The sequence below is a fragment of the Tamandua tetradactyla genome, chromosome 11, assembly GCF_023851605.1.
Source record: "Tamandua tetradactyla isolate mTamTet1 chromosome 11, mTamTet1.pri, whole genome shotgun sequence".
NCBI lineage: Eukaryota > Metazoa > Chordata > Mammalia > Pilosa > Myrmecophagidae > Tamandua > Tamandua tetradactyla.
In genome coordinates, this window is record NC_135337.1 from 70,686,465 (window position 1) to 70,714,443 (window position 27,979).

The following is a 27,979-nucleotide window of genomic DNA, read 5'->3' on the forward strand; positions in this document are numbered from 1 at the left end:
AGCCACGAGCGTCTCTCTATCCTGCCTCTCAAAGATATCCCTCTCTCACTCACTCATGAGTTTCAGCATTTTGTGGAGTGACAAAACTAATTGGTGTCAGTACCCTGCATTATCTCACGCTGCTGTTTATCAGGAATTTATGCATCACTTTTAACAAGAGGACAGAGAACATCTTTATAACCAGGGCTCATTCCACAAGTCACTGCAGAGGGTTAAGCCCTGCCCTGCCACATGCACACCTTGTTTATTAGATGTGTGGAAACCCCGTCTTGCGTAGGAATTTCCTTTGACAGCTCATTTGACCCACATGGAAGCCAGCTGCTTTATTTCATTTTGAAGAATGAAATATCCAGGTTCTTCCCTTTAGGTGAACTCACTGAAAATTTCCCACCTCCTTCGGAAGACTCAAGGAGCCCCTTCCTGCTCGCGCCTCTCAAATGAGAAGGACCTGGCCAAGGTCTCTCGCTGCAGGGAGCTCACTGCCAGGACCGCCGGGGCAGTATCTAAACTGTTAAAAGAGGGACATTTCTGCAGATGGTGAAGAACCAAAGACAGCGTCTCTGATCAAACGGGCAATGTATTTGAAACTGCCAAGGGCAGCGCTCAGCCTCCGTGGAGTTGGACTCCTGAGTTTTCAGAATCGGAATTGCTGGGTGACTGTGCCGTGACACTGCCAGGTACTGTCTGTGAAGTGGCCAGAGCAAGAGGATTGGGTTAATTCCGCCCCACCCCACCCCCACAATGGGAATCCTTTACCTTTCCATGGTGTTTATATGTTATTTCTGAGCTCTGCCTCCTGATCTCCAGAAGGAATTCCCCTGCTGAAGGGCTCTTCTGGATGCCAAATAGCCAACTCAAATTCAAAGTGTCCAAAATCGAATTTATCTTCTTCCTCAGCAAGTTGGCGGCTCCCGATCTGCTTGGTTTGCCGTGGTGATGGCACCGCCTCCAGCCCCAGGCACGCAGGCCCAAAACACGGGAGCTGTGCTGGGTACTTCATCCCGCCCGCCTTGTTCTCCACATGGCACAATCACTCCATCCTCCTCTGCACCCTGCAGCCCCACGAGCACCCCGTTTCCCTCCTGGGTCCCGGCACACTATCCACGGGCCCTGCCAACTCCATACCCATCCATCTCCAAACCATTCTCCATAGCACAGCCAGGCTGCCTTGACAATGACACCTGGCAGTCCTTCAAGGGCCGCCTCCTGCCCTCGGATGGAGACTTAAAACGGCTCATCATCTCTCAATCTGCTGTGATGGTTAGGTTCATGTGTCAGCTTGGCCAGGGGCTGGCGCCAGGTGTCTGGTCAAGCAGGCACAGGCCTACTGTGGCCGTGAGGACATTGGTGGACTTATATCATCAGTCAGTGGACGCCGCCTATAGCTGACTGCATCTGCTCTTGGCTGAGGGGAGAGTCTTCCGCAGTGAGAAAGGTGTGAGCCAGTCAGTTGGGCGTTTAAGGGGGAGGGGGCTTACTTCAGCAGTCAGAAGAGAGAGCCTTCATCTCCCATTCAGCCAGCCAGCCTCTCCTGGGGAACTCATCGAAGACCTTCCTGGGGGGTGCCAGCTTGCAGCCTGCCCTAAGGAATTTGGACCCGTGCATCCCTGCAGTTGTGTGACGCACTTTGATAAAATCTCTTACTATTTTCACATCTCTGCTGTTGGTCCTCTTTCCCTAGAGAGCCCTGACTGCTACATCTGGTGTCTGCTACCTCTTCTCTCATCCTTTCCTGGCTCGCCTCATCCAAACCTCCATATTTCTCCACATGTTACTTTCTTCCAACGACCTGCTCCTCCGACATGGAGTCCATTTCCTCGCCTCCGGCCCCTTTAGCCCGGCCAGGACGTACTCACCCGTCTGCTCTCAGCAGAAACATCCCTTTTCCACGAGCCCCCACCCGGCCCCCCAAGGATGGGTGAGGAGGATGCTCCCGTCTGCTGCCAAAGCACGCTGCATTGCAATCTCCGCTTCCCGGTCTGCAGGCTCGGCGAGGTGCTCTGTCTCTGGGGTCAGGGAGAGGAGCTACGCATCCATGAACGCTGGGAGAGGGGCCTCTGCCTCGGAGGGCCTCGCAGGGCCTCGCAGGGCCTCGCATTCCACAAACACACAGAAATCGCCCAGGAGCACAGTTCTCAGAGTGGGCGGACACAGCCCCAGCCCTGACCCTGAAGAGTCACGGCCACAACGAACGCTGCTCAGAACCACGAGCTACATGTCCGAACTCTTGCCCTGTGCCTTCCAAAACAGAAACCAAATGAGGTGCTGCGGAGTGGGGGCAGCATTGGGCCAGAGGCACACTCACCCAGGCGAGAAGGTGGAGCAGGTCCCAGACACGTCCTCCCCAGGTGGGGGCAGCACGCAGGCGTGTCAGAGTCCTGCGTCCCAGCAGGCCCATGCACAGGCCGGGCTTCTCCTCAGCCTCCAACTCACGATCCAAGAAATAACCAGGAATTTCTAGGGATTGGCAAGGCTTGCCTGTGACAGCTGAGGAATGTCTTGTGATGTTAAGCAATTCATATTACTTTTAAATGTGTATGCACGGGCCTAGACAGATATGCACGCTGGGTAGCGGGCGTTCTTTAATGTTTACTGTTAGAACTAGGTCTTGTTTTAGGAGGTGATGAAAATAGTGATAAGAGTGATATCAATTTTATCTGGTGAAATAAAATATTTTGTAGCGTTTTTCTGATAACGATCAATTAAGGGACCTCATTATAAACCTTGAAAATGATATGCAAAATTCATGGTTTATTTATATCTAAATCTGAGACTTGCTTAAGGAAGTGTATTGGCAATTTCAGCTGCTTTTGGCAGAATGAAATTTCTCTAAAATGAAATGGAATGAAAAACTAACTTCAGTTCTCAAGAAAAGCTATCCATTTTGGCATTAGTGTCCATGAAATGCAATGCATGTGAAAAACTTGATTATGACAATATAATTAAGACAAGAAAAATAAAACTTATGGAATAACATAATATTTTTTGAGATACATGTTATAATTTTATTATTCATCCATATATCACTAGCCTACTAACACCCGGATCTGGGCAAGAAAAACTAACTATAGTCATATTTGATATTTTACTGACTTTCAATCATAAGAAAACCCATAGTTTGATACTTTAAAAAAAATGTGTTTTTCTGCAACTATATTTATTGAGATAGGAAAGATATAACTTATTTTATATATAACTTTTAAGTATTTTAAAATACATGACATGTGACTCTCCATTGTTTTACTTTGTCCTAGTCCTGCTAATTTTGACTGCACATCCCCACTGACTAACGTGGGCACTCAATAAATGTTTCTTAAATGAATGGATGCCTCCTTTTTCCACCAGGATAGAAAAGGATTCAGTCAATTAATTCACACTAACATGTCAACTTTCTCAGATAATCATGGCCTTGAGGTATTTTTCCACCAACAACTGAAGGGCTTGGTTGCCTGGAGAGAATTCTTTGGACTCTGGTTTCATCATCTGACCTCGTCACCACGCCTGCGAGCTGGGTTTCAGTTACAATGCAGTTGGTGTGTTATTAGTTTCTACAGTTCTGGACACAGTACCCATTTATTCGAGAAATATGTATTAATTATGCTGTGAAATAAACTCTGGAAGTACAGCAGTGAGTAAGAGGGGCCGTGCTTGTCATGATGCCGCCAAGATGCTGGTTGGACAATGGTCACTAAACAGAACTGTTAGGCTCCTGTTCAGATGTAATTGTCCTTCTCGCTGGCAGTTGAGGAGCTACGGCAGTGAATGGCAGAGAGGCCTTAGCATAGCCCCGAAGAGACGTGGGAGTCTCCCTTGAGAAAACATCATTAAAGCTGAAACCTTTAAAGCCAAAGTGAGTTAGAAATCATCTGGGGAAAGAGAAGTAGAAGAGCAAGCTGTAAAAGGAGAGAGAGTGGGAAAACAAGATGCAGACCCAGAACAAAACAAAGGTGCTGACACACACCAGACAAAGCTTGAGTTTGAGATAAACTCCTGCAACCAAAGCCACGTGAAGGCCAGCAGAACTGGGACGGCTGAGGAGAACTCGTGTGAAATGTGGAAATGCGGTGAGGGACTCGGGGTTTACTTGATTGAGTGGGACCCTAAAGGGTGAGCAGCGGCAGGATGCGGTGTTCTGGACTGCACGGGGCAGGGTGAGCAGCGGGATGTGGTGTTCCCAACTGCACAGGGCAGGGGAGGGAGCTGGGTTAGGGTGAGTGGCAGGATGCAGTGTTCCCGACTGCACGGGGCAGGGGAGGGAGCTGGGTTAGGGTGAGTGGCAGGATGCGGTGTTCCCGACTGCACAGGGCAGGGGAGGGAGCTGGGTTAGGGTGAGTGGCAGGATGCGGTGTTCCCGACTGCACAGGGCAGGGGAGGGAGCTGGGTTAGGGTGAGCGGCAGGATGTGGTGTTCCGGACTGCACGGGCAGGGTGAGCAGCGGGATGTGGTATTCCCGACTGCACAGGGCAGGGGAGGGAGCTGGGTTAGGGTGTGCAGCAGGATGAGGTGTTCCCAACTGCACGGGGCAGGGGAGGGAGCTGGGTTAGGGTGAGTGGCAGGATGCGGTGTTCCCGACTGCACAGGGCAGGGGAGGGAGCTGGGTTAGGGTGAGTGGCAGGATGCGGTGTTCCAGACTGCACGGGGCAGGGGAGGGAGCTGGGTGAGCAGAGCAGCGAAGCGGCTGGGACAAGTCTCAGGACACAGATGGCTCGGACCAGGTGAGGCACGGGTGCAGGACCGAGCAGTCTGATCTAAGTGGTGGTAAAATCCGCTGGCTTGGTGATTGCTTAGATGCACGGGTGAGTGGAAAGGACATATCCCGGGCGGTTATCTGCTTTGGGCATGTAGGTTGGGTCTCATTTCCTGCTATAGCCGCCTCCTTTGAATGCGGTATGACTTTTCCATCACTTTCCAACCATGACTGCCATCTAAACAACAAATACACGTGAAGCATGTTTACCCCACTCTGGTATAATTTTAGCTTCATTATCCACAGCATGTTCATTCATATAAAGATGTCAGCAGCCATGGAGTGTTGTTTATAATTCCCTCCGCACTTATTTTATTAGGGGAATGACTGGGCACATTTTAAAATATCATTTTTTGTGTGTTATGCCTTAAGTCGTACTGGATGATAAGTTTCTCCAGAGGACAGATGATATTTTGCTTTGCTTGAACTTCTATCTTGTACAGAGGGTTCAACTAACATTGGTTGGGGACAATTTTTTAAAATAAATATGGATATCACCTTCCTTATTAAGCACGGAACATGATCTTGCTAAACCACCCCATTAATTAAATAAAGACCCAGCCTTGACTGGGAGTTAGTTTATGATCAAAGCTAAAGCAGCTCAACTGTGTACCTGAAAGAAGCTGGCATATTGGAGTGGTGAGTCATTTCTTTTATACCCCGCACCATTAAAAATACACCCTCTTTTCTTCTTAAATGTTCCTCTTGGTAGCTCAAAAATTCTTCATAGGAGAAATATGAAGAATAATAAAAAAGTGACATATATGTGAAACCAGAGAACCAGAGATTTGTTTAGGAGAATGGAAAGTTCTATTTACTGTGATTACAACTCAGAAATGCTGGCAGCTTCCAATTTCCTTTTTGCAAGTCAATTGGCCTTATATGTACCTTTCTACTATACAATGCTAATTTTTTCCCACTCAGGGAAAAAAAAAAGAGGCTGGAAGAAATTATGAGAGGATATAATTGTTCTACTCGCTGATTAAGAAATGGAATAATTAAGTTTGAATATTTCCGCAGGTAACATTAGTTTTATGAAATTACTTTCAGTTCTTCTACCTGCTTTCTTCAGAAGAATTTAAATATGGGTCTTATTATTTTCATTTTATAGAAGGAATTGGCTTACGCTTCTCACACAGAGTTGAGGAACTGGAACTTGATTTTGTGTAGTAGAGCTGAGGTCACGTCTGGGAAAGGACTGTCCACCCCGAAAAAACCTTAGGATGCGCTCAATCACAGACAAGTGGCAGTTATTCTAGATACAGGCATAGCGTGGAGACTGTGGGCTCAGTCCCAGACCAGCCCAAATGGGCCCGGGCTGCGTCACAGGAACCTTTGGTTTTCCCAGGGCACGTAAGTTATGTTTGCAGTATGCTGTGGTCTGGTAAGTGTCTAAAAACCACCGCACGGGCCTCACTGAGGCAGCGGCGGGCAGTGGGCTCGGGCAGCTGGAAAAACGGGGCCGATGAATAGACTGGCCGGAAACTAGGTGGCAGCTGTGGGCAGAGAGGAGGGTTGGAAGCCCCCGCCTTGCCCAGCCATCCACAGGCCACAGGGATCTGGCCTGGACACCCTCAAGAAGGATGGATCAGTTTTCAAAAGTGCAGCATTATTTTCGATGAGAAAATACTGTTAGATTATTAAAAAGAATGGAGATTGCTTCCTGAAACAATTTCAGTGGAGTGGCGAGGGACGAGGCAAAATATAGGGTGACAGCAGTGGGGAGATGCAGAAAAGTTAAAATATCTGGATTTATATCTGGGCACATTTTAAATGATATGGGAGAAAATGAAGGATGAAGTACAGAATGGAGACGCTAACAAATAAGGATAATTATTGAAGCCTAGGAAGTGGAAAGGGATTGGATCGAGCAGTTGACAAAATTTATCATAAAAGTGCAAATATATTATTTTGTGATTATGATTATGATTACTTTTCATCCTTTAAAGAAGAAAAGAATTTGTTGTTGTTAAAAAGCAAAATATTTTCTAGGATAGGTGTCTACATTTTTGCGTTTACATTTATGCATTAGTTCATTAAAATATTCGCATTCATCTTAACTGGATTTGAAACAAAAACTAATATTACTAGGTATATTTTTATAATTATGTCCTAATTCTGTTGGAAACATAACAGGATTAAGTGTGATATCAAACAGAAGAGTTAAATCACTTTAAGGATAGTTAGTTGCATTCTCTAAAGAAGAGCCTCAACACTCAAAAAGTTAAGCCAATCCCAATACTCGCCTTTATCAAGATGCTAAAAACAATTAAGCTGATGCAAAAAAAAAAAAAATTACTGTAAACAGAAGCACTTCTTATTCATTTTCCAGGCCAATTCCTTATTGGCCCCACCTTATGAGGCTGGTGTAAAACTAGGAACGTGGAAGGTGCTTCACAACACCTTATATACTGAACATTTTTAATATAAACAAAGGTGCATGGAATCTAGCAATGTCCTCTCTTATGAAACAGGCAAACCCTTACTGAAGACTAAATAATGAACAGGCTTTTTTCCCACCATGAGTAACCTCCGGCACAACTGAGCCTTTGTCCTCTCAAGTTCAGTTACGTACTTGGAATACGTCACTTCCAATTTGACGTCTCCACCATCGATATTCATAGGTCACAAATGACCAAAACAGTGAATCATACCACAGAATTAATATTTATTAAATTTTGTGGAATACCTTGAGCTAGTTATGTAGCTAACTGGACAAGTGAGAGTCAGAGGTAAAATCTGCCCAATGTGTCTTACGTCAAAGGAGAAAAATCAGAGCAGGATGACACATACGACACAGGTCCCGAGCCCAGGCCAGTCGCTGCATTTTTGACTCTGCCCTTCTGTCTATCTGCATCTTCTTTACGCACCACTTATCCTTACCATCTCCCTTTCCTCACACTTAAAATAGGGGTGAAAATGCGGGTCTGCGAACCTCGGCGGGGTGCTGTGAAGATGTGATGGATCATGCCTGGGAAATGCTCTCCAAGGTGGAATAAATGTAAGAGATCATGACTTTTATTACTGGAAGAATAGAAATGCTTGCCTGATAATCCAGAAATAAACACAGGACATGTACTTAAAGATAAATATTTGGTATTTTCTAAAGATTGCTTTGGGTTTTCCCTTGACCACAAATCAAATTCTATTTCTAATCATTGCTTTCCTTTACCCTCACCCCCCCCCCCCATTTATCTGAAAAGCCAGACATTTAAATGAAATTGTGGAAGAACCTGAGGTATGGGTGGGTTAAGAGGATTAGTTAACGTCAAATAACAAAAAAGAAGAGAGGGATGAAAATAAATCCTGGGCGCACGGGTAGTTTAGTGGTTAGAATGCCCGCCTCTCATGTGGGAGAGCCGGGTTCGATTCCCGGACCATGCACCCACCCCCCCCCCCCCGAAAAAAAAGAAAAAGAAAATAAATCATGCGGCATTCTTTAGTCAGCTGTATTTATCTTCCTGGTCCCATCATCTCACTGATTTATAGGTACATAAATGTCCCTTCTATTCACAAGGATGGATTTAATTATCATCAAGAAGTATCTATCAAACACAGGGTTTTCCATTTCCACCTGCCTCTGACTTATCACAGATGAAAGCAAATCAGGGGTTGCAAAGGTCCATATTGTGTACAAAACAGCCACGATTTTCTGATTGGAAATGACATCTTTAAAAATTTGGGAGGGTTTTAATTTTCAAGTATAGCACATTCTATTATTTGACCAGAATCCTCAATACAGAGTAATATTTGCAGTCCCAGTGAATACTGATCAAATCAGCAACTTAATTTTAATATATTTGTTTCTAAAACATCTTTTTTTTCTTCTTTCTTTACCAGTCTCCTGGTCTGCTGTTGTAGAAATTCTCTTATGGTGCCATCATGGGCATGTCAATTAAAGAATGTATAACTTGAATCTCTGAACATCTGAAGGATTCAGTTCATTTTTGTCTTTTTCTGTAAAGCCTTATTCCAAATCTGAGGTATTTCAAGTAGCCTGCAATCATAATCGTGGTAGCATACTGTGGCTTTATATCAGTTCCATCACATAGATCATTCTCGAATATCGCTCTCAGCTCCAGGATGTATTGTCCTAGTGCAACACAGTTTCCTCTGTATTCTTCAGTAGATTATAATGTGTACATATTACCACCTGCATTTGTGTGTATGTGTGTGTAAGTGTGTGGTCAAGTACTGGCCCTTTTTGTCATATCCTGGAGGTACATATATTGTGTAACCACCTTTCACTCCACTTCCAGGAAGCTGGAGATGATGCACTTTTCCCAACTCTCCCACTAAGTACAATTTAAAACCCAGGACATTGCATATAAATAAAAAAAGGAGAGAAAAAGGCAAACAGCAAGACTTCAGGACCCAAGGAATGACATGGTGGTGATTTCCCTGTGTTTTCTTTTTGCCAGAATTGGAGCGGAAGAAACCAGCAACCCATAAAATACCAGTGGGCACACAAAAAAGAAAAAGCCCCACGAAATGCCTGCAAGGCCCATCTCCTTTTGGTTCTGTTTCTCTGGGGAACGCTGCTAACACAGTCACACACCACGTTAACCAACTAAAGGAGAAAAATCACATCATCGTATCAATTGTTGCAGAATAAGCATTTGACAAAATCCAATATCCATTCATAATAAAAGTTCTCAGGGAAATAGGAATAGAGCATTTCCTCAACTTGGTAAGGAGCATCTACAAGAAACTTACAAGTTTTAAGTTTCAAAGTCCAAGGTGCAGCCTTAGAAAAATATGCCAAGAAGTCAGTTAAAGCTGTCGTCATGGGAAACCCAGCCCATGCTAACTGCCTCGCTGCTCAAAGTTGGCTCCATCCGTCCCCAGGGAAACTTCAGTTGCTTGGTGCGTTTGGGTCAAAACTGAGGTAAATCTCAAAGTGTTCTTAAATTTGGTGTGACTGCTGATAATGTAAATAATGTTGTCACCTGAGGAAACCATTCCTCAATTCAGTATCCAGATGTCAACCAAGCCAAGATGAAATTGCAAGGAAGGGGATTTGGTGTTTGAGAGGGCTGGTTTGAGATGGCTGTATTCCTCAGAAAAGCCATGTTTAAGGTGGGATGTTTTTTGATTAAGTTGTTTTCATGGAGATGTGACCCCCTTAACTGTGGGTGGGACCTTTTGATTGGGTGGTTTCTATGGAGATGTGTCTCCTCCCATTCAAGGTGGGCCTTAATCTACTTATTGGAGTCCTTTAAGGGGGAACTGTTTCGGGAAAAGCTCAGAGCTGACACAGACAGAGACATTTGGAGATGCCAAAAGAAAATGTTTCTTGGGAAGCTGTTTGAAGCCAGAAGCCAAAGGACCAGCAGACACCAGCCACATGCCTTCCCACCGAGAGGTGTCATAGACACATAGGTATTTCTTGAGTCAAGGTATTTTTTCCTGGATGCCTTAGTTTGGACATTTTTATGGCATTAGAACTGTAAACTTGTTACATAATAAATCCCCATTGTAAAAGCCAACCCATATCTGGTATGTTGCATTCTGGAAGCTTTTGCAAACTGAGGCAGGTGTTATCTCTGATGCCAACTCCTACGTATTCCTGATGGTCTACTCTGCTTGTTCCCTGCTGTGATCAAGAATAATGTCCAGGAGTTTCTGAGGGTCCCCCATTGATGATTTCTCACCTGAGAAGATGGATCTTACTGCAAAGGAACTGGGAGAAGAAAAAGAAACAGCTTTTGAATTTCTTAGCTCTGCCTGACTGGACAATGAATTTAATGTTACTAAATGCCCCAAAGCTGAAGAATCTTCAAATCTAGTACCAAATAATAATAATGCTGTACTTGAATTACTTGTGAAAAACAGCACATTTGAAAGTTGTGTGCTTCCTGATACAAATCTATGGCTGTTTATCTTCATGGTTTTAATGCTGCAAAAAATATATTATATTCAAATGAAAAAAAATGTATTATGTTTCCATATACTAGCAAGGAACATGTAAATGCTGGAAGTAAAGACACAATACCATCTACAATTGCTCCCAATGAACTATTTGAGGGTACGTCTTATAAAATATGTGCAAGACTTGTATGCTGGAAACTGCACGGTACTGACAAATCGCCTCAAAATAGAGACAGACTGGGCCATGTGCCAGCGGCTCAGCAGAATTCTCTCTGCTGTGCTGGAGACTTGGGTTCGATTCCCAGAGCCTGCCTGCAATGTCAAAAAAAAAAAAAAATAGTGACAGACTAATTTCATGGATGGGAAAGTCATGGTCCCCTTCTGACTCTAGTTTCTCCCTCTTTAACTGTTTATTTTCACATAATCCTCTGGTTTAATAACTTCCAGGCAGTCTTCATTGCCAAGGCATAAAATCAAAATTGCCCAAAGTGCCATTGTCCAACAAAACTTCTGCAGTGTCCTTTGACTCGGTTCTTGCTGCTCCTCTACTTGAGCCATTCCCCTCGGCTGCATTGGTCCATTTACTGATTCCCAAGTGTACTCTGAGAATTCTGCCTGAAAGCCTTAACTCTCAATTGTTTCCCATTCTTGGGCTGGCTCTCAGCTACCCTCTGATTCTTACCTATTCGGAATGCCTAGCTCCAATCCCTCCTGCTGCATCCACAGGGCTGGCCCGTCTCTTTCCAGCCTTCACTGAACACGTTCGGCTTTTTTACTTGGCTGGCAGCGCATGCTTTCTTTTGCTACCTGTCCTGTTATCCTGTCTGATTCACTTCAGATGGCTATAATGGTCCAAACGGAATTGTGCAGCTGTCATAGCTTCAGAATCAAATAAGTGTCCTACACAGAGTGAGGGGACATTAAATGTAGGTCCACACCTAACATTTGAAAAGTCTTGCAAATGGACGCTCACATCCCGTGTGTTTAAATATTTAGAAGTTATATATCAAGCGAATAAATCATTAAATCAAATGTTCTATTCTTCTCCCTTACCAGACATGCCTTCACAATGACCTAGAAGGTCAGGTTCAAATTCAGAACCCCCTGCTCAGGGCTCCCTGCCACAGTGGAGAAAACCCGGAGAGCTCGGCTCATGACCTGTCACCCACTCCCCCAGCCTCACCCCACAGGGATGGCTCTGGACTCATGCCCACAGGTGCCACGAGCCCAAGCTCCACACACAACCGCTGCAGTCAGACCTGGGCTATATGCACGAGTGGGGCAGTCCACCCAGCGTGGAGACACCGAGGCAGGAGGCCCACACAAGCCACGGAAGGCTCGGGCTCCCTGCGACAAGGAACTGTGGGATCCCAGGTCCCTGGGCTGCAGTCTGGAGGTGAGGGGCGCCACATCTGGGGGCACAGCCCTGGGTTCCGCAGACCCTCCCCTGTGGTGAGCGGCGAGGCCGGGGCAGGCTGGGAGGGGCTCTGCCTCATGCTCAGGGTGCAAGGCAGGGGCCCCTCCTGTCCAGGGCTACATGTGAAATTTTTAAAGATTTTTTTCTTGCAGTTGATGATGAGATACATGAGCAGTGTTGCAGATGACTTAGTTTTGGGGGTTAGGACTAACCCCCATCCATGCAGATCATATAGTCGCTTCTCGGCTGTACATTCATTTATTCGGCAAGGATTCATGGGGTGCCAACTCTGCGCCAGGAAGAGTCTGGCGACAAAGGGGCCACGACAGTATGACAGAGAGGTACCACATCCTGAAACGCCGGCAGGCACTTTGTGCACCACGACCTGATGGCATCCAGCCCTGAGCTGTGTCCCAGCGAAGCAACCCTGAGCTGCATTTGCATGCCATCTCATCACATGGCTATAAAGTATATTAATGCCAAAGAATGAGAAAAAATACCTAAGAAATGGGTGCATGGGTGGTTCAGTCTAGAATGCTCTCCTGCACTGTGGGAGACCCGGGTTCGATTCCTGACCCACGCATCCCCACGCCCAAAAGAAACTATTAATGCAGAGGGCTCTGCCTTCTCAGTTACTCCTGCACACAGCCTTGTGTCCTCCGGGTGGAGGAACATCTGACTGCTAAATATAAAGTTTATACTGAGCTTTCTTTTTTATTAATAAGGAAAAAATCTAATCTGCCTCTCACTGAGGTGGATTAATTGGAACATAATTGTACATATTGAGAGCTGACCATCTGCCATTTTCCACCTGGCAATTATTTCTTCGACAGCTTTTTGTGGTTAATTACTTGCTCCTCTTCCCGCAGGTAGGAGTTGAGTTTCTGCTTATAGCAGAGGCAAAGCACTGAACCAAGGAGGTTTGGATTCCTGACAGCTTATTTAGAAGTGAAGCCAAAAAAAAACCCAGATCAGGAAAACAGCCCTCTGACCACTGGAGAGGACCCATCTTCTCACTTCAGTATCAGCCAGCATATTCTCTACGGCTCCTCCCAATTTTAGATTTTGTTAAGCTTCCATGACCCCCGGGGTTCTCATGTTATGACACCCCCTGGCAGACACTCTTATGTTACAGCACCTGCGCTTTCCCACCCCTGAGTTTTACTCACTCTCCACCTCAATCGAAGAATTACTGTTATTTTCTTTTCACAGATTAGGAAGCCTTGTCCCAGGTTGACCTGCTGACCAGTTGGATTCCTATAAACTAGAAAAGTAGAGCCAAATCTACTGCTATTTTACACCTGAGAAATGGTGAGTTTGTTTCTAATCATGCTTGATTGAGTAAAAAGATGGGAAAAATCAAAGTAAGTGATAATAATGACATGAAGGAGCAGATTTGTGGAACACTTGGTAAGACAGCTGGGGACATGGACTTCTATGCTGTTTAATATGTTTGTGTAATAATATGTTTAGTGCCTTCCCTCATACTGTCCACTGTTTGCGTGAGCTATAATTATTTTTTATCAAATCACTACTATCAAACACTATTACCAGGTTTTTGCTATTATGAAACTTGCAGGGTAGAAACAATGATCTAAAACGTGACTTGAAGTACAAAAGCAAACAAGTAAACTCAATTTGAAAATTTTGATAAATATGCAAAAGATGATATGTGATAAATTATAAAACTACACATACTACATCAAAATGATCAATATCTGAAAAAACAGAGACAGGAACTATCATTTTCAACCAATATATTGTTTAAATTAAACTGTAGCCTAAGACTTTTTTTTTTTATTGTTTTACTTTTGATCAAATTGTTTTCAAGCAAATCACCAGGAACTATTTCACAAAACTTAATCTGAACATCCAACCATATGGAATTGATCTCATAGAACCATAAAATATTTAATCCTTTAACAATTATAAACTAAAAATTATTGACATAAAAAGGTATTAAGCTTTAAAAAAGCCAAAAATGATACAATTTTTACCTTAAAATAATCCAATTTCAAAATTTATATATTATATATCATATACAAAACACACTTAAAAACAAAGTCTAAAGACTTGTCAAATTGTTAACAGTGGTAATCTCTGGGTGGTGTGATTATAGGAGATTTTATTATTTCCTTTTTATATTGTCTAATTTTCTTTAGTGAATATTGATTATTGGTGTTATGAAAAATATCCAACTATTCAAGTTAATTACTTGACTCACTCTTTCAGGAAGAATCTACCCAGTTCTTAGTTTGCATCTGCTACTGTATTAGGCACTGCAGAAAAATATTTATACAGTTCCTTTATTCAGTAAGCCCATCGACTAGTGTTTGAGATAGGGGCATAAACCAATAATAATAATAATGCAATCTAGTAAGCTGGAGTTTCTGGGACCGTTGAGGAAGATGCCCGGTGCCACCCAGGGCAGGAGCAGGACGCCCAGACCCAGACACCTAAAAGAAACCAGCCCACGCCACTCCCTGCCGGGCTGCGTCTGTGCAGCTGACGGACAACGCTCAAGGGAGGGAGCCAAGTGGGTGGGCCGTGGGGTGGGCTGTGTCCACCTCACGGGAGGCCCTGGGCACCACGCTGTAAAGTGGAAGATGGCGGGGGTCAGTAAAGTTCTTCACAGAAGGGCCCAGTCTAAAGGACACTTTAGCCAGTGCATCGTGATGGCCATGTGGGCTGTGGACACGAGAGGTAAGACGGGAGGCAAGGAGGTCAGTCAGGACTGCAGGCCAGAATCAGTGAGGAGGAAGGGAGGTGGTGGACGTAGGAATGGATGAGAGGAAACTGAAGCTGCCACCTGCCAGCACACTCCTCCCACTTTGGCTCCAAAGCACCCCCTTTCTTACTGGTTTGAAGAAGTTTCTATTTCCTTTAATTGAGCCCCCGCCTCCTCATGTTGACTCGTAAGAAGTTTGCTTCACTACAAGACAGTTTCCTGCTTTTCCCTCCTTGCGTGGCCCCTGCTAAAGCCTTAGGTCCCAACCAGGTCTAGCCAAAAGGAAAGGCACAGGCAGGAGAAAATCCAACCTGAGGTCACCTCTGCCTGATTATAATAGTAAAAATCACAACCACCGATCACGCCAAGCCATCATGTTATATATGCAATACATGAAGGAGCATGATTTAGAATGGTCCATGGCTCCACTAAAGCCCACCTCCTAACCTGTGTGACCTCCCCTCATCCTAAACCACTCTCTTGGGCCCACCTACCCAAAACTGCACAAATCCCTCAGACCTTTGCAGCTCAGCGAGACAGCTCTGAAGCATGTCGCTTGTCTTCACTGGGCTGCCTCACGGTAAACTCTTTTCTTGAAATTGGTGTTACAGCATTGAATTCGGTTCAGATTGGGCAATGAGCCCAGTGGGGCAGTGACAAAACAAACTTTAGGAAATAAAATCAGGAGAGGCTGTGAGGAAAGCACAACCAGTGGGGAACCTGCAAAGAGCTGTCTTTGAGATACATCGAATTTGTGGTACCAGGGGACGGCTGGTTGGTTGCTTTGTGAATCTGAGGGCAGGGGGAGGTCTAGATTGGAGGACACATGGACATCTGGCATTCCATTCCAGTATTGGTGCTACTGAAAGCAATGGGCACAGGTCAGAAAATCCAAAGCTAGTGTAGTGAAAAGTGAATTCTGGAGAACTCAAAGACTAAAAGGAAGAACTGAGGAAAAAGAAATCGGAATGATCAGAGAGAGGGGAGAAGAAGTAGAGCAGTACACTGACGGCCTGGGGAGCCTTAGAAAGCAGGAAGGACCAGCTGTGTCAAGTACAGCAGAGAGGGCCTGCGTCATGAGGGTAAACCCTGCTCTTGGTGGTGTTGAAGGATTGTTGTCAGTAGATCAGGGAAGCCTGAAGCCAGATTTCAATTTCTCAAACTGTGGCAGGAAGGAAGGAAGACAAGATGACGTCTGTAGACTGACAGGCAAGCAGGTTTGGGGAAAAGAGCAATTGAGGATGAGAAACATGTAAACACGTTCATAAACTAAGCAGAAGAGTCTTAAGGAGTGGCGGGATTAAAATGACAGGATTCAGAATGAGCTGAAGGAGCAATGACTTGGAGGAGAGGCAAGCAATGAGAGCAAGAGCTGTAGATGGGGAACTTCCAGGGAAGATGGTGGAGTGGGGAGGTCCAGGACTCAGTCCTCCAAAACTGGGAGTGGATAGCAGGAACTGTCTGAAAGAACTGTTGTGGGGCCCAAGAGGCCTGGGGAGCCCTGTGCGGCTCCAAGGAAGAGCAGGACCAGGAGACTGAGAAGCTGCAGTGAAGAACCGTTGAGTAACCTGCTCCGTGGAAGCTGTGGTGCCCACCCCCCAGTCTGGAGGTCTAGTCCCTGCTGGCTGTGGCAGAGGGAGATGTGGAGGTCCTCTTCCCTACAAAGCATGGGCGGTGGGCAGGGCGTGGGCGGCGGGGAGGGCGTGGGCGGCGGGGAGAGCACAGCTGAGCACTGGCCGTAGATTTTGATCAGAGAATTAGGATTGCCGGGTCCTGGCTCTGAGCTGCAGTTCCAGCCTGCCCTGCCTGATAGGGGCACAGGTGGTGAGGTATCAGACCACCTTAGGGCGGTAGGGGGTGGGCAGCTGACGAGGGCCATCTGCTGGGCAGGCCAGGAAAGCATAGCCTGGGGAGCCGTCAGAAAGCGTCTGTTGCCTTCCTGAGCCTCCCCCTGGACTCTTTGGAGCTGGTCTTCACTCTCTTCATGGGCCCCTGTCCTCGTTTTGACTGGGATCCTGACCTGGGAAAGTCTTCTCTGGAGTGACCCTCCTCCCAGAATTTGCTCTCCAGGCAAAAGCAGCTAGAGGCAAAGAAAAGAGTGTGAAAAACAACTATAGAAGCAAAACAGAAACAAATGGAACAAATCAAGATTCCCAGCAATGGAACAGAGGAAAGGAAGCTTTCTCATGGAGGTGGAATAATTGAACAAATAGTGCAATCTGAAAAATGGTACTTCTTATCCAGGGCAAGAATAAATGAATAAGAAGTGGGAAAATCTAATCAATTAAGCACAGGCAATTCTAAAAATTTAGAATAAGTTGAAGTAAGTGTCAAAGAAAAGCCTGAACCCAAAGCCAATCAACAATAAAACCCTAGGCAAGAAAAAGAAATTGCCTTCAGGGTAAATTCATCAAGATAATCAATGCCTAAATAGACATTAGCAAAACATTACAAGCCATATTAAGAAACAGGAAGAGATGGCCTATTAAAAGGGACAAATCAAAACTTCAGAGGAGACACAGAATTTGGAATGGCTGGTCAAAGATGTTCAAACAAATCTCCTAAACTCAAGGAGATGAAGAAAATACGGCGAAACAGATATAAGATATTGAGAAGACACTGGGGTGAGCACAAAGAAGAATTTGAAAGCATGCAAAGAGAAATAACAGCTATTATGGGAATGAAAGACACAGTAGATGTGATTTAAAATATTCGAAAGCACACAATAATAGATTTGAACAGGCAGACGAGAGGATCAGTGACCTAGAATATAGGACATCTGAAATCGAAGAGACAAAAGAACAGATGGAGAAAAGAGTGGAAACAATGGAGCAGGACCTCAGGGATTTGAATGGCAGCATAAAATGTGCAAACATGCACATCATGGATGTCTCAGAAGGAGAAGAGAAGAGAGAAGGGACAGAAAGAATAAGGAATATTTGAGGAAATGATGGCTGAAAACTTCCCATTTTTTATGAAAGACATAAATATACATGTCCCAAAAATGCAACATACTCCAAACAGAATAAAATCCTAATAGACGTACTCTGAGAAACCTACTAATCAGAATGTCACATGCCACAGATACAGAGAGAATCCTGAGAGCAGCGAGAGAAAAGCGCCTTATCACATCCGAGGGAAATGTAGAAACCAAGGAGGCAAGAAGGCAATGGTATACTATATTTAAATTATTGAAAGCGAAAAACTGCCATCCAGGAATTCTTTATCCAGCAAAACTCTCCATCAAAAATGAGGGAGAGTTTAAAATATTCACAGATAACAAAAACTGAGACAGTTCATCAATAAGAGAACTGCTCTATAGAAATAGTCAAGGGAGTTCTGCAGGCTGAAAAGAAAAGACAGGAGAGAGATGCATGGAGTAGAGCGTACAAATGAAAATTATCAGCAAGGAGAATTAAAGGGGTAAAAAGAGAGACGAAAATAAGATAAAGCATACAAAAAAAAAAACCAACAAATGATAAAATGGTTGATGTACTTCCTTTACAGTAATAGCATAGAATGTTAATGGATTGAACTCCCCAATGAAAAGATTCAGATTGGCAGAATGGATAAAGAAGTATGATCCAACTAAATGCTGTCTACAAGAGACTCACCTTAGACTCAGGGACACAAATAGGTTGGAAGTAAAAGGTTGGAAAAGATATCCCACATAATCAATAGCCAGGAATAATCTAGGGTAGCATTACAAATATTAGATTTTAAATGCAAAATTGTTATAAGACAAAGAAGGATACTATATATTAATTAAAAGGAGCAATCCACCAAGAAGAAATAACAATAATAAATTTTTATGCACCTAACCGTGGTGCCCCAAAATACACCAGGTAAACACTGGCAAAACTGAAATTGAGAAATGGACACCTCTGCAGTAGTAGTTGGAGACTTGAGTACACCAATCTCCTCAATATACAGAACATCTAGACAGAGGATCAATAAAGAAAGAGGAAACTTGAATACTGTGATAACTGAACTAGACCTATCAGACACTGCACCCCCAATAGCAGGACACAAATTCTTCTCAAGTGCTCATGGATCATTCTCTGGGCTACAACAAATGTTTAGTTATAAAACAAGTCTCAATAAATTTTAATCGATTGAAATTATACAAAGCACTTTCTTTGAAATGAAAGTGGAAATAAATAACAGTCAGAGAACTAGAAAATACACAAACATATGGAAGGGAAATACACACTCTTAAACCATCAGTGGGTCAAAGAAGACATTGCAAGAGAAATCAGTAAAAGCCTTATGACAAACGAAAATGAGGAAACAACCTATCAAAAATGATGGGATGCAGTGAGGGCAGTGCTGAGAGGGTGAAGAGGAAAGAGCTAAAATCAAAGACCACAATGCATACCTGGAAGAACCAGAAAAAGAAGAGCCAACTAATCCCAAAGCAAGCAGAAAGAAAGAAATAAAAAAGACTCAAGCAAAAATAAAGGAAATTGAGAACAGAAAACTGACAAAGACAATCAACAAAACCAAAAGTTGGTTTATTGAGAAGATCAATAAAATTGGCAACCCCCTTGCTATACTGACAAAGCAAAAAAGAGAAGCTGCAAATAAATAACATCAGAAGTGAGAGTCAGGGAATTAGTTTAACTACCAGCCCCACAGAAAGAAAAAGGCTCAGAAAAAGATACCATGAACCACTGCATGCCAACAAATTAGACAACTTAGGTGAAAAGGAAAATTTCTGGAAACACATGAATTCCCTACACTTACTCTATAAGCAGTGGAAAATGTCAACAGACCAATTACGAGGTAAGAGATTTAATCAGCAATCACAAACCTCCCACCCTCTGAGATTGAGAGGAGGGGGCCTGTGTTTATAGCTAATTTACAGGTAAGGGGCAGGAATTCGAATTTGTCAGAGGCTCAGGTTTACAATGAACTTGTCACCATCACCGGCTAGGACCAAGGGGGCTGGAGTAGGAAAGGGGTTTGAAAAGGACAGTGAACAGCTGGAATTGTTATTGCATGTCTCCTCCTCCAGACATCATGACAAAGGCTGCACGATGTTTATACACGCAGCACCGCCCAGCACTCGGCAGCACAGCCCAGCACTCGGCAGCACCGCCCAGGACTCGGCAGCACCGCCCAGCACTCGGCAGCACAGCCCAGCACTTGGCAGACTGCTGAAAGGCACATGTGGAGCTCTAGGAGATGGAAGAGAACATGGACCAAGGACAATCAAGAGCACGAATGTGTGGAACTGAAAACACTGCTGAGGTTAGAGGCCACCAGTGAGCACTGGTGAGGGTTTCTCTCCGGCTTTGCCTGGCTATCCTGAAGATAAAAAGAAAGCAGTGGGATTCTACCAGGTGGGAGCAACGGCAGAACTGGGGTGCCGAGGGAATCAGGGAATGAGTGTGAGAATAGTTCAGATGATGAACTGTGAGATGAGATGAGATGAGATGAGATGAGTGCACCACCAGAAATTAAAGGATCCGGGGGCTGGGAGGGGAGAGTGTCGGACCTGGCACATGGTGGTCGGAGACAGGGGATTTTGAATTTATGATCTCAGACACAGGGCATACCAGTCTGAGATTCAGCATGTGGCAATAAATCAAATTAGCATGCTGAATATGTCCCAGAAATTTCACCAATAGTAGCCTTCATAATTAACTTCTACTCATGGCAAGTACATTTGCCAAGGCTTTTTCTGATGATTACTTCATTGATTTGTTTGTCATTTGTCTACAAAGACAAAAACAGCTTTGTAAGTTACCTTCACTTCCTTTACAGCGCTTACTTAGACACAGGCACAAAAGGAAAGAGGAAAGATCTTTACTGTCACCAGCTACCTTTCAACTGACAGAGAGCAGTTATCAGGCTGACTCTGGAGGAAGTTAATAATTTCTTCAGGTATTAGGGTGTTCTTTAGGAAATGGTGCTGAGCCTTCTTTGTTAAGCTATACTTAAATTTGCAAAGGACATCTCAATTAATTCATTAGAATAAAAACTTTCGAAAATGATTTTCCCTTTGAAAATTAAGACTAAGCATTTGATGTTCGAACAATATTAATAATCTTAAGGGCATATCAATATCCAAACCAGTTCATATTGACTTATTAACCATACAGTAAAATACAATTACATATGAAAATGTAAGTCTCAAGTATCTGTGGATATATTCCTTTTTAAATGTTCAATATAACTTCACCCCAAAACATAGACTAATGAGAATGTGGATCTAGGAAAATAGCAAATATTTCAATAAAGATATATCTCAAAATGTCATCTACTATTGTAAGGTACCTACACACACACACACACACACACACACACACACACACAGGCAATGCAAACTTGGGAAATACTTTAAGATCAGTTATCTCTTACTAACTGACCCTTATGTTCAAGAGAAGAAAGATAAGGGTTTTATCCCAGTATTTCTAAACACACTGAAGAGGGTTTTTGTTGTTGTTGTTAATGAAATTGGGGAGGGCAGACAAGGCAAAGGGGGAAGGCCAGGATAAACAGGTTAAAAATCCAACCATGATATTTGCTTGTTTGCACTTACGTCTGGATGGAAATTGCACATCTGAAAGCCACCAAGAGCTTTGTGGTTTCCCACAGAATTGTAGGAAGCCCAGGGCCTTAAGAGTGGTCCATTCCCACCACAGGGAAGAAACTCTCCATCTCCAGACCAAACGTGGGTGCTGACAACAGGCCAAGAGCCCTGGCAGCAGCCAGCAAGCTTCTCCTATAAAGGGCTAGACAGTAAATATTCTAAGGTCTGCAGGCCACGTGGCCTCTCACATGCTCGACTCTGCCACCATGGAGGGAAACAGCCCTGGACGATATATAAATGAAGGGGCATGGCTTGGTTCTTACAATATTTTATTTAGGGACACTGAAATTTGAACTTCATATACTTTTTATGGGTCATGAAATAAATATTCTTCTTTTAATTTTTTCTGAGCCATTTAAAAGTGCAAAAGTCATTTTTAGCCTGGGGACCACTGAAAAACAGATGGTGGGCCGTTGCTTGGTGACCCCCAGGCCGTGGCTTCTCCATGGCTTTGTGGGCCAATAAATGGTCATCATTTAATGGTGACCTGCAGTAGTGACAGGCAGACCCAGAGAGGACCCCGAGTCCTTCCCTGGAGCAGCTGTCCCCACAGGCTTCTCCCAGCTTCCACCGGCAAGGGCTGGCCAGCAAGGCACTTCACTTTCGGGTTTGTTGTTTCTTCCTGATCTCTGGCTCTTCCTACAAATGGCCCCAGGCACACCAGAGTCTTCTTTTCCTCAAAATTTCATATAACTGACATGTATATGAGGTTTGATATCAATAAACCGTCCCAAGGACCTACACTGGTTTCAAAGAACAAATGTGCTGACGTCTCACCCGATGTGCCATCGCTCTTTGAATGACTCGTGTTATCCGAAACCCTTTCTCTGCGAACTTAATTTTATTGTGAATGATTTTCTTCAACTCCAAGGAGGATATTCTGGATATAATGCAGTTCCTGGTAATTTATTGTGAAATGCATCAGATGAAGCAAGGATTGAATGACTGCCTCCCAAATTCTGCTAGCCTGGCATTCCAGCACTCACTGATGAAAAGTTAATCAATCTCACCATTTTTCAGATTGGAAGATGACTCCGTTCTGCTCAGGAGTGACAGGGAAGCATGATAAATAATCCTGAATTCCTCCTCCTAATAAACGTCATCCTAATAACACTGGCTTGGGCATGGTGAGGAGACCTCACGAGGAATGCTGAAATTACAATGTGCAAATTCTACTTCCCAGCTTTCAACCTCAATTTGCAGAAGAGATTTCATAGCAAATTTCTGAAAAATTGACAGCTTTGAAATGTTTGGGAGAAAGAACTAAGAGCTAAACGTTTAGCTGTTTTAAACTCCCAGTTTAAAAATCTCCAAAGCCTCAAAACATCTCAAGCTACTTTGTAGAATTTCTAATAAGGCTTTCACGTATATAAGCACTTACTACAATAATTCAATATAAATTTTTAAAATAATAATATATTGTAAAATGGGCTTCTTTTGGCTAATTAAATAATACCATTAAATAATAATAATGTAGTTAAATTACATAATTTTAATATACATTTAATATAAAATTTAATATAAATTTAATATTAGACTTCTTTTATTTTAGATAATAAGTAATTGAATGATTGCTGCATCCTATATAAGTTGGAATAATAACTACCATTTTGTGAGCTCCTATTATTGCCAAGAAGTGTTACAAACTCTCAAGTTAGGACATGAGATTCATTTCATCCTTTATTTTCTTCCAAGCAACCTACAAAGAGTAGGTTCCAATAAATCCACTAAATGAGATAACTGAATTACTCTTTCTGTAACCAATGAATAACATTGAAAAGTGAGTACCCCTGGCATACTTCTCCCTGTGAACAGAGATACTTTTATAAAGTGCCTTTTTTTGGCCACGGCAGTCATGAAAACCAAGTACCAAAGTCATTTGGAACCAGATCTTTAAATATCTATATCACATCTATTTTGCCAAGATTTTCAAAAGCAATCGTGATATTCTTTTATATTATCTGATTAAAATAGCATTGGATGTGGACAAAAGTTTTTAACACTAACACATAAAATTTAAGAGTATTTGTGTCATCCTTCCTTGACCTTCACCGAAATCTGTGTGGTGACCATTTTGGGTAATGCCTACAACTTGAGGGCACCGTAGAAGCTGAGTCTCCCTTAACAATGCATAAGCAGACACACACATGTGGAAGGGATGCACATTCTCACTAATTAACCCATTAATGGGATTTTCAGTTGGAATGTCAAGTGGGCACAGTGGGGTCGGGGTAGCTCCCGGCAGCTCCCAGCAGTGAGCCTCCCGGCCCAGCAGCTTCCGCTGGCTCCCTGGAGCTTCCAGCAGCGTGCGGGGCTGACCCTCAGCTGGCTTTGGCGCCTGACCCCTTCCCCATGGCCCAGCAGGCCTGGAGCGCCTATTGATTTGCCATGAAGGTCTCAAATCTGGGCCCTCAGGCAGGGGCAGGGTTCATCCAGAAGGCTCTGTGGGGCTGAGCACCCATGAGGCTGCCCTCAAGCCCTCCCATGCCAGCACAGCATGGGCACCACCATGCCATCTCCGGGCTGCGTCCCTGTGCCCCAGCATCACGGCAGGAGGATGCAGACTCCAGCCCTGAGATGGCATCGCCTCCCCATTGCCCCACCATGGAGGACATTCCCTTTCTCTACTTCGACTTTCCAACCCTCTCCAGCCATCTTTTGTGCCAACTGGGAGGGGAGGGACTGTGGGCTGGGACCTGTGAAGCCGTGTCCTGGGGCCTGGGTGGCCGTGGACTCCAGAGCAGGGGTTTGCATTCCTTGAATTCAGAATGTGAGCTGCTTAAATCTTTTTGATCTCTCATGGTTCCTGGACACCACTTTTCAAGAAAAGTGGAAAGTTTTCACTGTTCGCTGCACACCTTCATTTTATAATTGCAAAAGGATTTTTTAAAAGTCTCCCAATGGATTTACTTTGCCATATCTCAGGTCCAGTGAACATGCTCTTCCTTCTGGCCCTAACGCTTTCCACCTCAACAAGCTCATCACCATTTTCCCTCAGATGCTGATTGGCTGGACTATGACACACTAGCTTGTAAGCCCTTTCGAGGAAGGACCCAGTCATGGTCATTTTCAGTGACCATAATGGCCAGCAGAGCGGGTCACTCAGCAGACCCTTTTAATACCTTCCTGTCTAAGTTGGCCCTTTGCAGGGTGTTTGCTTGGGCAGCCACGTGGCCCACCTCAATCAGGACTTAATCCTGCTGCCAGAGTCCTGTATGAGCAGAACAAAATTCAGATAGAGAGAGAGGAAGCTGCAGTGGGGGCAGAACACCAGCAGAGCCTAGAAGAGAAGGGAGAGGCCAGCAGATGCCTCTACACCTTGCCATGTGACAAGCAAGGACCACGGATCACCAGCAGCCAGTCCCAGAATGCCACAGCTTTGGGGAGAAGGCATCGTCTTGATGATGCCTTGATTAGGATTGTTTCCCAGCCTCAGAACCATGAACTAATAAATTCCTGTGGTTGATACCAGCCCACGGCTTAGTATTTTCTTGAGTGGCCAAGGAAGTTAAAACACCTACCCTACATCTTAAAATAACCATCTCCTTCACAAGACTGAAGCCAGCCCTCCCAGATCCTGAAGTCTTCTGCTCCCCTTTCTCCCCTCCCTTCTCTCCATGCGCCCCCCCCCCCCCACCTTTCTGCCTGTCTTCTCTCTCGGCCACCCTTTTGTTTGCTTTTTTAAAAGTTTGTTGCCGCAACTGAATTAAACACACAGAACCCCTTTTCTGGCAATTCCTTGGCAGCTGATCACAAAGGGGAAAACAGGTGAAATATAAAAAGTCTTGGTTCACAGTTACCAATTCCTCTCTGATAAGATAGGTGAAAATGCCTGGTCGTCTGCCCTCTGCATCTCGTCCTGTCGGAAGCACTCGATCTGCGTGCCCTCCCTTACTCTTTAAAAACAGAAACTCTGTGCTGTCGTTCTCTGTACCCCCAACATCTAGGGGGCCCTAAATTAATCAATGTTTGTTTTTTTAATGTATCAGTATTTTTTAACCAAATCCATATTACCCCAGGGCAACAAATGCTCAGAGTCAACACGAGTACACGATCATTTTGACAATATAATCTTTATCTTTCACGCTCTATTAGATAAGACAGTCATTTGAAATAATTAAAACAGAGGATAACATTTTAGAAGAGATCAATGTGATGACAATAATAAGAATGTGAATTACTTCAATTAACCCTCTCAGCGACACTGAAGGAGCGGATATGACTATTCCATTTACAGGGGAGGAAGTGGAGACATGGAGAGTTGAGTCTTTTCCCCAGAGTAACCCATGTAGTGCACAGAAGCAGCCAGATGGACACTGAGAAACAGAGCCATCCACCAAAAAACTGTCTCTCTTAAAAAAAAAAAAAAAAAGGAGCCTAAGGAAAAGTGTTATTAAAGGAGATCTGGAAAGTTCTTGAATGAGACACTAGCGCTGAATAACCAGCCTTCGGAGAATGTTGGACCATATTCCTTATTCAAAATGAGACGTAATAGAAAAATGGCTTCTATGTATTAAATGTGAGGTTTATACCATGTATTTTATATCCCATTTAAATCCTACTAGGTCATTATCATTGCCCTCATTTCACCAAGAAGGAAACTGAGATATGCTGACTTTAATTTGTATGGGGCAAGTCTCTGTTCACCTTCTCACCATTAAATCCCAATGGACTTCAAAATTCTCCCAAAGCACCTCTGAGTAGCTATCAGATAAGTATTGTATTTAATTTCGGATTTGGGAAGATTGTTTGTTTGTTTTGTTTTTCCATACATCTTTTTTAATTATATTTTTTAAATGCCAAAAACACCAAACAAGCTCAAACATTGTTAACTTTTGATCATTCTGTTCTATATATATAATCAGTACTTCACAATATCATCACATAGTTGCCTATTCATCATCATGATCATTTCTTGGAACATCTGCATCTATTCAGAAAAAGAAATAAAAAGACAACAGAAAAAAAATCATATATGGCATACCCCTTACCCCTCCCCTTTCATTGATCACTAGCATTTCAAACTAAATTTATTTTAATATTTGCTCCCCCTATTATTTATTTTTATTCCATATGTTTTACTCGTCTGTTGATAAGGTAGATAAAAGGAGCATCAGACACAAGGTTTTCACAATCACACAGTCACATAGCAAAAGCTTATCATTATATAATCATCTTCAAGAAACATGGCTACTGGAACACAGCTCTACATTTTCAGGCAGTTGTCTCCCAGCCTCTCCATTATATCTTGACTAACAAGGTGGTATCTATTTAATGTGTAAGAATAACCTCCAGGATAACCTCTCGACTCTGTTTGGAATCTCTCAGCCATTGACAATCTATTTTGTCTCATTTCACTCTTTCCCCTTTTGGTCGAGAAGGTTTTCTCAATCCCTTGATGCTGAGTCTCAGCTCATTCTAGGATTTCTGTCCCACATTGCCAGGAAGGTCCACAACCCTGGGAGTCATGTCCCACATAGACAGGTTGAGGGTGGTGAGTTTGCTTGTTGTGTTGGCTGGAGAGAGAGGCCACATCTGAGCAACAAAAGAGGTTCTCTTGGGGGTGACTCTTAGGCCTAATTTTAAGTAGGCTTGACCTATCCTTTGTGGGGTTAAGTCTCATATGGAACAAACCCCAAGACTGGGGGCTCAGCCTACTGCTTTTATTGTCCCCACTGCTTGTGAGAATATCAAGAATTCAACTTGGGGAAGTTAAATTTTCCCCCTTTCTTACCATTCAACTTTGCAAATACTTTTTTATTCGCTGTTCAAATTACTCTGGGATTCGTCGGGGCATCACTCTGGACAAACCAACCAAACTCATGTCCTACTCAAGGTTCCGTGTACTTATGGTGGTCAATTAAACTGTCCACATAAGTTACATTAGGAAATGTACTAGTCAAATATAAATTTTGTACCAAAGAAACATTTTTTGCTTTGGTCTCACACATAAGGTGAAATTTTTAAATATTAATTGGGAAGATACTTTTTGAAAAGTTACATGTTTAATGTGAAAGGATAATTTAGCTGTCAAAAGTCATTTCATATAAATCTCACAGCAAATGGAAGCTATTTGACTGGTTTGCGTGTCTCAATACATGAGTTCTAACAAGTATGCCTCTGTCCACTTCATAAGGATCTCAGTTCCAACTCTGGAATTTAAACTCGTGTGTCTAATGAAATGGTTTAATATTGAAGCAACGATAGACAACGGCAAATTAATCAAGAAAGGTGTAAAACCTCAAATAGTTTTTCCAGAATGATTAGCGTCTGAGTAGCCACCAATAAGAGAGAAAAGTTATCAAAAAGGGTCAAAGCTTCACTTAAACGTTTACTAGAAAACAATGTGGTAACTGTGACTCCATCAGGGCAGGGGCCTTTGGGCACTCACAGTTTCTAGCTCACGGACCAGATGACGATTCGGTGTTGCGGGGCGGGCAGGAGACAGACTGCGGTGCCAGGGCAGCCAACCCGGCAGGGCTCTGCGGAGTTAGATGGGTCAGTGTGCTCCTCTGCGGACTTAAGATGTGCTCTCCAAAGTCCAGGCCTCCTCATCCTCAAAATGAGTGGAAGGCACCGCAGATGACAGCTGAGGTCCCTCTCAGCTCTGAAATCCCA

The 27,979-nt window shown here is 43.7% G+C and overlaps 1 protein-coding gene and 1 non-coding gene across 8 annotated transcripts in view; one reads left to right on the plus strand and one right to left on the minus strand.

Annotated features, from left to right (window-relative positions):
- The window catches only part of RPS6KA2 (ribosomal protein S6 kinase A2), a 404,289-nt gene that overhangs the window by 244,845 nt on the left and 131,465 nt on the right, over positions 1-27,979 (minus strand). The gene's annotated exons all lie outside the window — the stretch shown is intronic.
- TRNAE-CUC (transfer RNA glutamic acid (anticodon CUC)) lies at positions 8,060-8,131 on the plus strand. Its single transcript has one exon. It is a non-coding gene; the product is annotated as a tRNA-Glu (tRNA).